Raw genomic sequence first — 11,282 nt, 5'->3', positions numbered from 1 at the left:
GTCACAAGAGCAAACAGACAACCTACAGAATGGGAGAAAATTTTTGCATGCTACAAATCCGATAAAGGGCTGATAACCAGAATCTACTTAGGTTGTAGAGGCATTGAGGCTGTGAGAGGTAAAGAAGAGGCTTTCCCAGCACAAGAGCCGCTGGTGGCCACAGTTGTATGAAGACTCTTCATACCATATTTGACTTACAATAGAGAAGTATGCTACTTGAAGAAAACCCAGAACTACTCTTTTTAAGGAAAGAATAACTTATTTTGTCATTGATCACCCCTAAGTTCCCCATTTTGTAAAGTTTGGGTTTTTATATAGCAGATTTCTTTTAAGAAACAGCCACTTATATTTTAGAAGGCTTTCAGAAAGGAAATTGTCCTCAGAAATTGCTCCTTCCTACTAAAGCTACATGATTAAATAACCCAACACAACTCTTGTTGTGGAAAATGGTGGTGCCAGCAGTGCACAGATTACATATTCAGTAAATGTATTTTAAATTTTCCCCTAGTTTTCCAAAATAATCAGCTACTTACTGTGTTACGATTTGTGGAATATTGACCTTTAAAAAACTATACATATATATAGCCACCTCATGGGTTACGTCTAAACTTAAAAGGGCACATTTTAATGCCTTCATGAATCAGAATTCATGTAACACCATTAAATTCGCTAATCCTTTAAAAATGCCAGTTAATAATAAGCTTTAAGGAATGAGCTATTTTCCTTCCGTTAGGTAATCAAATAACAGTCAAAAGCAGACTCTGTGGGGTTAGAAGGAGAGCAGCATTCACAGAGATGAACACTAGTGTGGATATATTCCTTCTTGATGATGGAGATTTTCTTAAGTGGCTATGTTGGATTCCACCAATTTTATCCATAGAGCATCACAAAGAAACAGACAGGTACTTTCAAGACTAGACAAAACAACAACAACAAAAACAGATCTAATCATAACTGCCTAAGAGTAGAGCCCAACTTGCTTTTTAATATTTTTAGAAATGTAGTGCTTCTTCACGCACTATGGAGATTTCTCATTTCTTTTTTTAATTTCAAAATATTAAGGGAGAATACAAATGTTTTTGTTACATGGATACCTTTTATAATGCTTAAGTCGGGGCTTTCAGTGTGCCCATCACCCAAATAGTGTTCATTGTACCCGATAGGTAAATTTTTACTCCTCCCTTCCTCCCCTCTCCCCCCTTCTTGACTTCCTATGTCCTGTAGGTCTCTTTGTGCCCATGTGTGCCCATTGATTAGCTCCCAATTATTAGAGACTACATGTCGTGTTTGTTTTTCCATTCCTGGAGATTTCTCATTTCTTTAAACAATTTGAGGTTTGTTTCCTTTTTTTTTTTCCCGGTGGAATAAATCATAATACTTTATTATTTCTTGTGAAAAAAATGTTTTACAGAGGGGAGCATTGTAAGTGTCAATATTTGAATGAGTGGAAACGATGAGTACAGATAAAATTTTTTAAAGTGATAATTTCTCAGAAATGTCTTCAGGTCATTGAAGATTATATATAAGCCATTGGTCATGGGAAAACATAATTTTTTAAGAACTCTCTTGCCCCATGAGAGTGACCTAATATGAATGACTAAAATATATTTCTCTAGTTGAATTAAAAATAAGTACATCTGTATTGCTGAATTCTAATAATCTTATTCACTTTTTAAAAATTTACATATAGTAGAATTACCAGTGTTCTTTTGAACTTGCTACTTTCTCAAAATTCACATTGCTATCCCAATAACACTCTTAAAGTCTTAACCATAATAACTTTATAAAGCCTCTTCTTTCAATATGTCTCTTAAAGCCTCCTTTTTAAATGCCTTCTTTTAAAATAACCATCTTTGGACTATTTCATGATGCAGGGTTTTATTTGTGTATGTTGGTTGTTTCAAGCCACTTCACATAATGTTGGTTCTATGACCAATGTGGGCAAGAGTGATGATAAGACAGTGCCAGGGTGGAAAATGCCAGTCATGTTGAAACCCAGGCCCTTTAAGGACAGAAAGGAGAACCAGTAAGCAACCATCCTTCAAGCTGGGTAAAAGCCAACCAAACACACATTGGATGGAAACAAACAGCAACAACAGAATCATTATGGCTTTGCCAACCACTGTGGTGTTTAGCTCTATTTTAATACTTTTCTACACTTTGCCCTCTTTCTCTCCTCAGGGTGCAGCAAACACTTCCTCGTTAATAATGCAGGTGTGGACCTTATCTTGGCTGTGTCTGTATTATGGTCAAGGTCACTGCCAGCACATTGGCACAGGCTGGCTCTCCACCCTCCTTGTTGTCCTTGTTACCTGCTAAAGAACTTGGACTACTAATGGTAGTACCCAGATTCATGAGTTGTCTTCATATGCTGCTTTTGAAGTCTTTTCTAAAGTCTAATGTTTTTTCTGTCTGGAGCCTAGAAGACATTGATCTAATAAAATATTATAATTATTTTAACAGATTTAAACATTTTTTATTCAACGTGGCTGAGTCAAAGTCATTTACACTACACCAAAGTTAAGCATGCTTCCATCACCACTTTATCTGAGAACAGTAAAACCTCTTCCATTTCCACATCCGTGGGAACTACCCACCCCAAGGTCCTTGCACACACAGGAGGGAAAAGTCTGTCCAGGAACTCTCTGAAGTCAGTGTTCATCATGGAGTGGGTATTTGGTGTGATCAGACCACATGAGCATTTCCACGAAGTGGACATTTTTATTTAATGCTTCGATGTCCTTCATTTCTTCTTCAGTGAGAGAAAAGTCAAAGATCTGAATGTTTTCTTTAATCCTTTCAGGATTAAAGCTTTTAGGAATGACAACCACCCCTTACTGGATGTTGAAATGGAAAACGACTTGAGCTGATGTCTTATTATACTTTTTTCCCCAGTGAGTTTAGAAGTTCATCCTTTAACAAAAGTTGAGAAGATATATTCACCCAGGTTGGATTCCTAGAGGTCCCCAAAGGGCTATATGAAATAAAGACAGTGTCATGTTGTTGGCAAAATTTCAAGACTTTTGGCTGGGTGGAATATGGGTGGCACTCAACTTGGCTGCTGACTGGCTTGTGTTTAAGCCCTCGCTTGTCTAGGATGAGCTCCAGCTGCCTGTGGTTAAAATTGGATACTCTGAGGGATTTCACCAAGCCAGCACCTATGCAGACTTCCAAAGCCAGAGTGCAATTTCACAGCTATTGGGGTTTGGAATGGTATAGGCAGGAAACAACTGCCAGAGGCCAGATAGTAACTTATGCTTTCTCATCTTCTCACAAGTGCAGGATTTCAGTGCTGCTCTAATTTGATTCCCAAAGACACCTGAACATGAGTCCTAAGTTTCTACTTCCCAAGTGGCACACAGATTTGACTTGTGATATAACCATTTGCCATTCTCATCTCTAAGATAGATTTCAACTCCTGGCTTTCCACAGTAGAGATATCCTCCCACCACACCTTTCCTTCTGCTATCTTCTCCCTGATGGCCTCCCCAACTTCATGCTCATTTTGGTAGATGTAGGCCCCATCAACATGTCAGTACCCAGTATCTATGACAATCTTCACCAGTGTTGCACAGGTCCCCTTAGGGGTCAATTTAGGTTCTGAGTAGGTACTAAGTTCAGTGATGGGAATGCTGTTTCTATCACTTAAATGTATGGTTTGGTTTCAGTACACTGACCTCCATCGTCACCAACATTTCCCCCTCCACCCTCCTCACAGCCTTCCTATTCAACATATGAGCATCTTTCTGAATGCTGGGAACAGAGGCAGATTACCAGGAAGCTAATGCAGTTTGAGTTCCTCCATCACTGGGAGGGGCCCTAGCAATGCGTTTCCACGGTCATGTGTTACAGTAAAATTTGCAAAAGTAAGGTATTTTGCATCATTTTTATTAGAGAGCCCCTTCCTCTCTCCAAAATTATAAATACTTTAGACACTACACAACCTGGCTTCATCCTGGGTCAGGAAACTCTGCTAATAAACACTCATCCAGGTTGCACAAATGCCTCATGCTATGACGGTCTTTTCTAAGTCAGCTAAACAGAGATCAGGTCAAGCCATAAAAGATCTTCTTTGTAGGATTTTAAATCTGTAACAGAACCTTGGAAAATAATGCTCAGAAGAAATAATCTATAATGGTTCCACATTTTCTTGAATGCTCTAATAGTCCCACTATGAATTGGATTGAAAAAGCCATATGTAACTCTGACTTCCGATGGTGCTAAGCTCCTAACTTTTTTCAGAAGAAAATAGAATATTTTTCTCCAAGGCTGAAAAATACACCACCAGAATGGAGCCCATTTTCCACCAGCCCACGAACTGGGCTCCCTTCTCCAAGAACAGGGTTCTTTCCTGTGACTGACTTCGCACTGTTCTGCCCAGAGGTGCTGGGATGCACAGGAGTGAAGAAAGGAAATTCCACAGCTGCTGAGCGTTTGCTTTTCTAAACTTCTGTTTTGAAGCAAATGACACTCTTTCCAGAAAGGAACGTGAGTAGTTCATGACATGAATTCCAACTTAGATATAAGATTGTAAGGGAGATAAGCATTCTTTCTGCCCCGATTTTATTGCCTTTCAATAGAAGCAGGGATCAGGGAGGCAGCACCTGACATTTATTTGGATACATTCTGAGGAGCATTTTTCCAGGAATTTTCCCATTCACCACCAGTTGCCACTTTGCAATGCATAGACATAGACACACACACACACACACAGGTACACAGATTCATAACTATTATTTTTCTGACTGTAAGTATCAGATCATTAATGAAGAAATTCAGTACATAGCACAGTAACCAGAAATCATACGATGTTTATAGAGAGAAAACAAGGCTTGACTATTTGAGGTGATAGATAACTGTGTATCTCTTTATCAGCGTATATTTTTCTACATACACACACACACACACACACACACACACACACACACACCCTTCTCAGCTATCTATAGTTACAGCTAAGCCTTTAAGCACCAACTGGCCTGGGCCCTGGGGATTCATACATCCCAGCTGTCCAGTTCAGATCCGAAGTCCTAGAACACTTCTGACTGAGAGGCCCTTTTCTGGAATGTGGCCAAGATTCTTCTAGTCCTTGGCTACATCTTGTGTCTCATGTATTATTTCTTAAGAGTTTTAAAATACAATGTAAAGTCACAACAGAAAAAAAATATGTCATGAGTTCACCAAGCTTTAATAGAAATACTCTAAGTATGAAACATCACCAACATGTCCAGTTTCACAGTATTACCTGTATAATCTTGGCTTTTCGGTATATTTTTCCTACTCCTGCAGTGGTAGGAAAACATTTTTAAAGGGACAGTAGACAGACAGAAAAAGTCAGCCAAATATGTATCCCACCAATCACATTGCAATGACCCAAACATAGAGATGGAACCAATTAGCCTCTTCTTCCTCATGGGGGTAGCATGCTAGCCGATCTCCACCTTGCAGCAGTTCATTTTACTCTGATTTCTCTCAGAGCGGTCAGGCAACTACACCCATGATATTCTTTACATCAATCCAACATCAGGCAGTGCATAAATTTTATCATTATGATAATTTGCTTTAAATGTATTCTGGAACAACAGCCTCTTTCTGGCTCTAGGGCTCAAATGACACTTCTCCCTGGGTACTGTGCTAAGTACTGAATTTATGTCATTAAGTATCTGATATTTACAACCAGAGAAAAAAATCTGTGTGTGGTGGGGATACAAAAGTGACAACTGGTGGCCAATGGGAAAACTTCTTTAGGAGAGGAAGGAGCATCTTTTTAACACTGCCTTCTTGAATTGATTTACATATGCTTTCAAAGGCTTTAAAGTGAACAGGTATATGATTTATAGTTGAACAAGAAATTATGGTATATGAGATTATTTCTAGATAAAATTAGGCTACTGGCCTTTAGACAATATTTTATTCATCCAGCATATACTTATTGAACATTTACGACAAGCAGGGAACTGTGCTAAGCACTGAGAATGCAGTGGTGAGGAAGACATACTCCCTGGAGTTTCAGAGGGCTGGGTATAGAAATAGTCCATGCTCATTCAGGGCTACAGGTGGACATAGGAGTGAATGACCCTGGGGTACTATGGGAGCATAGAAAGGTGCCTAATATGTCGCAAGTGGCCAGGAAAGGAAGAAGGGATAGCTAAACTGAGATTTGAAAGATTACTAAGAGGCACCAGGCAAAGAGAGGAGCAAGAGTAGAGAAAGGCAATTTACTCCAAAGGTGTGAAAAGACCCTGATAGAAGAGAGAGATGATGTATCTAGACATGAAACTGGAGAAGTTAAGGAGTTTGGACTCTGTTCTGAGGGCAGTGAGGAATCATTGAATGGCTTTCAGCAGGGAAGAGATATTATCTAATTTGCATTTCAGAAATATCTTCTGGCTACAGTATAGAAAGTAGATTGGTAGGGTCCAAGAACAGAAGCAGAGTGATCAAGAGGGCTATTGCCCTAGCATAGATAAGAAATGAAGGTGACCTAAATTAGAGGAGTGGCAATGAAGATGAAGAGAAGTATACAGAGTAGAGAGACTGTCTTACTCTATTCAGGCTATTCTAACAAAATACCATAAACTGAGTAGCTTAGATCAGTAGTCCCCAACCTTCTTGGCACCAGTGATTGGTTTCATGAAGGACAGTTTTTCCACAGATGGGGTAAGGGGGAAGGTGGAGGGAGCTCAGGTGATGATACCTGCTCCCCCACCCCCCGTTTCATGGAAGACAATTTTTCCATGGATGGGGGGTGGGAGGGCAGAGCTCTGTGGCCCAGTTCCTAACAGGCCAAGGAAGACCGGGTGTTGGGGACTTCAGGCTTAGAGAAAATAGATTGTGGAGGCTGGAAAGTTAAAGATCAAGGTGCCAGCAGATTTGGTGTCTGGTGAGGGCCTGTTTTCTGGCTCATAGATGGCACCTTCTCACTGTGTCCTCACATGATTGAAAGGACAAAAGATCTCTCTCAAGCCTCTTTTATAAGGGCACACTAATCCCGTTCAGGAGGGCAAGACGCCTCATGACCTAATCACCTCCTAATACCCAAAGACCCTAATACCAAAGGCCCCACCTCATAATACCATCACCTTGGTGATTAGATTTTAACATATACATCTTGGGGAACACAAACATTCAGACCATAGCAGAGAGATTTTAAGAATGTAATTAATAGCAATAGCTAGTGTTTATTTTGTGTCGGGCTTTATAGCAGTCACTTTACTTGCATTATCTCACTTGATCCACACAATCACCCTATGAAGTGGTCACTGCGGAGGAAACTGAGGCTCAGAGAAATTAAGTAACTTATTCAAGATCCCTCAATGAGTAGCAGGCTCCTGCTTTCAGTCACTATATTCTACTGCCTTTTCAGGAAAAAATATCAGGACTTATCGAAAAAATGGATAGTGTGAGGGAAAAAGAAGAGGCAATTCCAACCCAAGGTTTCTGATGTGGGCAACTGGGAACACAGAAATTTGGAAGAAAGTTGGGGAGTTGGGTGAGACATTCAACTTTGTACCTGTTAGGCTGAGGTAGGATAATCACATGAGGCCAGGAGTTTTAGAACAGCCTGAGCAACATAGCAAGATCTCATCCCTAAAAAAACAAAAAATAAAAAAATTAGCTGGGCACAGTGGCTGGTGTCTGTAGTCCCAAATACTTGGTAGGCTGAGATGGGAGGATTGCTTGAGCCCAGAAGTTTGTGACCAGCCTCCTGGGCCATATAGGGAGACCTCATCTCAAAAAAAATTCTTTTGTTCATGTTCAGTTGGATGTCTATCAGATTTTTGGGTAAATTATCAACAGACAGTTGAATATATGGGCCTGAAACTCAATATACCTGATGAAGACACAGATTTGAAGAATTATCAGTCTTGGGAGCAGGAAAGATTACCCTGAGAGAGTGTGTAGAATGAGAAGAGACCTAAACAGATCCCTGAGAAGCACAAACATTTAGGGGACAGCCAGAGGAAGAGGACTATGCAAAGATAATAAAGAAGAAAAGATGAAGGAAGAAACTCAGAGAGGGTGGTATCATGGAAGCCAAGGGAAAAAGAATTTCCAGAAGCAATCAGTCAGGGTTCATTGATGCTGCAGAGAGGTCAAGTAAGATGCAGACAAAAAAATGTCCACAGCGTTTACCAACAATGAGGCTGTCTGTGACCTTGGTGAGAGCATCTCCAGTGGAGTGTTCAGAGGTAAAGAAAAGGAGATCAAGGGTGAGACAACTTTCAGGAGGTTTGGTGGTGAATGGGGAGAAAGAGATAAGGCAGTAGGTAGAAGGGAGACCCCAAGTCCATAAAATTTTGGTTGTTGATTGGTTTGTTTTTAAAGACTTGGATGACTTGAATATGTATTGATGCTGCTGATAAGAAGCCAATAGAAACAGAAAGGTAGAAGGCACTTGCAATAGGTGAAGGAATGAGATGAAGAAAATGGGAATCAGACCAGTAAAGAAATTAACTTGAGAAGGCAAGAGAGACACTATCCTACCATCACAGGAGGAAGGGAATAGATGATGGGGAAAACACAAGTATCTCATCAAAACACTTATTTCTCAAAGTTCTGGAGGCTGAGAAGTCCAAGGTCAAGGGTGGCATATTTGATGTCTGCCAAGGGCTCACTTCTCAGTTTGCAAATGGCTGTCTTCTCATTATGTCTTCACATGGTCTGTCCTTGGTGTGTGCACATGAAGAGAAAGGTCACATATCTCTTTTTCTTTTATAAGGGCACTAATCTCATTGCAGGGGCTCCACCCTCATGACCTCATCTAAACCTAATTACCTGCCAAAAGCCCCACCTCCAAATACCATTATGTTGAGGATTAGGGTATCAAAATATGAACTTTGGGGGGATGAAACATTCAGTCCATAGTGTTGGGGAGGAAAAATATCTTTTCTGCACCTGTGCTAGGTTCTCAGCTGAGGCCCCTATAACAAAAGATATATTAACAATAGAAAAGCATAAAAATGTATTTAATATAAACTTTATATAACATGGGAGCCTTCCTAAGGTAATGAAGACCCAAAGAAACAGTTAAAGTTGTATATTTTTATGCTAGATTTGATGAAGAAGTGGATAGTCATGGACAAACAGAAAGAAGGTATGATTTAATGGTAATAAGCTAGAGACTTAGCAAGGCATGTTGGTTCAGATTCTTCTCTGTGACCCTTCATCTTCAGAGTTAAGGATATCCTTTTCCTCTGGGTATAGGGAAGGCACCTCTCACATGAGGATCTTAAGACCTGCTTCAGGGGAAGGCCAGAAAATCCTCCCTAAGTTTTATGGATTGCTTCAAGGGAGAAAGATGGGAGAAGGTCAGAAAGACCATCTTGCATCTGTGGTTTTCTCAAATGACAAGGTGCCATATTTGGGGGTAGCATATTCTGAGCCTCATAATTTACAACAGGTAAATTTATAGGCTGGAAAGGAGGAACTTGAAGCAGTTTTTGTATGATAACTTCCATTTTCTCTGAAGTAGAGTCATCTGCCAAGAGTGAGAGAAGAAGAAAACAGGTAGAAGGTTTAAGAAGAGTAGAGAAATTTTGAAATAACAGCTATGGCAAATATAAGAACTAAAAAGAAAGCATAAAAATTTATAAAAATTATTGAGGATCTAGGTGAGGTTGGAATCCCTAAAATTGTAATTTGTTAATCTGGAACAATCTGTGATTTCCTCTCCCATCCCAAAAAAGCCAGAGTATAAAAGCAGAGATGCTGAACAGTTGCACTTCTCTAAAGTTTGTACTTTGCCAGATGTGTGGGAGAGAGGAGCCAATGGTCTGAGGGGTTGATGTTGGCAAGAGAGTTGTTGAAGTATCAATAATGAAAGTGAGCTGGATAGGAAGGGAAAAAATAGGAGATACTAAAAAGAAAAAGAAAGAGAAAGAAAACCAGATATAGTGAGAAGTCTGGAAAATAGGACATTTGACTTTATTACTTCAGTTGGGCAGTTCTGAATGATGACATGCATAGCATGGCTATGGGAGTAGGTGGCTGAAGTGGACTGGAGGTAAAGACCCCTGAAGTTTAAGAGGTCAAAGAACTGAGAGGTCAAAGAACTGCTGGATTGTCTATATCAATGATGACATCCCCTCCAGGATGATGGCAGGACTTTGGATGGAAAAGTCTCTAAGCAAAGTCTCTGCTGAATGAAGGGGAGGAGGAGGTTGTGAGCATCATGCAGTGGAGTAAAGCAACATCTTTCTCACTTTCCAGAATGGCTATAACATAGATAAGAATAACTAATATGTATTTATCTCTCCCTACGTGCCAGGCACTCTTTTCTAAGGATTTTACATATCTCATTTTATTTGATCCTCACAACAACCTTATGAGGTAGGCCCTAGTATCATCTCCCTCAGTTTTACAAATGAGAGAAATGAAGAACGGAGATATTAAACAGCTTTTCTAGGATTACCCAGCTAGTACGTGGAAAGCTAGGACTTGACCTGAAGCAGTCTGGCTCCAGAGCCTGTGCCAAAGACCATCACAATAATGTTAGAGCTACTGTTTATTGAGCATTGATATGTACCACACATGTGCTATGCATGCTACATAGATTATCTCATTCAACCATGACAACGGCACTACCAGATAGCTACTATTATTTCCCTCACTTTACAGGTGAGGAAAATGAAGCTCAGAATTAGGAAATGACTCTACCATACTACTTCCAATAACATGTTTTCTAGGAAACTTAGCCTGGATTTTTCCTTTTTAATTTATAGCACCTATTCCAGGAACATAACACTCATCTAATTCAATTACTTGGCTATTACATCTGCAATGGAGATATTTCTAATTTGCCTTTCAAGTAGTGTTCTTTAAGTGGCTGATCAGTAAAGAAAATTATGTTACCTGATTAAGAGAGCAAAAGAGGAGGAAATGGGCTTTAATGACACAACAATGGCTAACAATAATGTTATAGTTGTATGGTACTTTAATGTTTTACAAAGGACTTTAACATATACTATTTTATTTGATCCTCCCCAAAGAAGAGTTTCCTGAATACAAAAGTTCTAACACCCTAGAATACAATACCTAAGGAAAACCCCACCTTGGGAGGCTTGCTGTTATTATTTTATAAGATACAAACAGCTATCATATCTGCAAGGGTGAAAACTAGTTCTCTCTGGAGACAGAGGGATGGTCTAGTCTAGAGTAGACTCTAAATCATCAGATGTCTTCAAAACTTTGTTAAAATAAATAAATGGGACCTGATAAAATTAAGAAGCTTCTGCACAGCCAAGGAAACTATCACAAGAGCAATCAGACAACCTACAGAA

The 11,282-nt window shown here is 39.7% G+C and overlaps 1 pseudogene; it reads right to left on the bottom strand.

Moving 5' to 3' along the window:
- Positions 1-2,651: 2,651 nt before the first annotated feature.
- LOC105819262 lies at positions 2,652-3,683 on the bottom strand (annotated as a pseudogene).
- Between the last annotated feature and the right edge of the window lie 7,599 nt (positions 3,684-11,282).

Source organism: Propithecus coquereli, unplaced genomic scaffold, assembly GCF_000956105.1.
Source record: "Propithecus coquereli isolate 6110/MARCELLA unplaced genomic scaffold, Pcoq_1.0 Scaffold478, whole genome shotgun sequence".
In the NCBI taxonomy this organism is placed as follows: Eukaryota; Metazoa; Chordata; class Mammalia; order Primates; family Indriidae; genus Propithecus; species Propithecus coquereli.
This window is presented reverse-complemented; position numbering and strand designations above follow the sequence as displayed.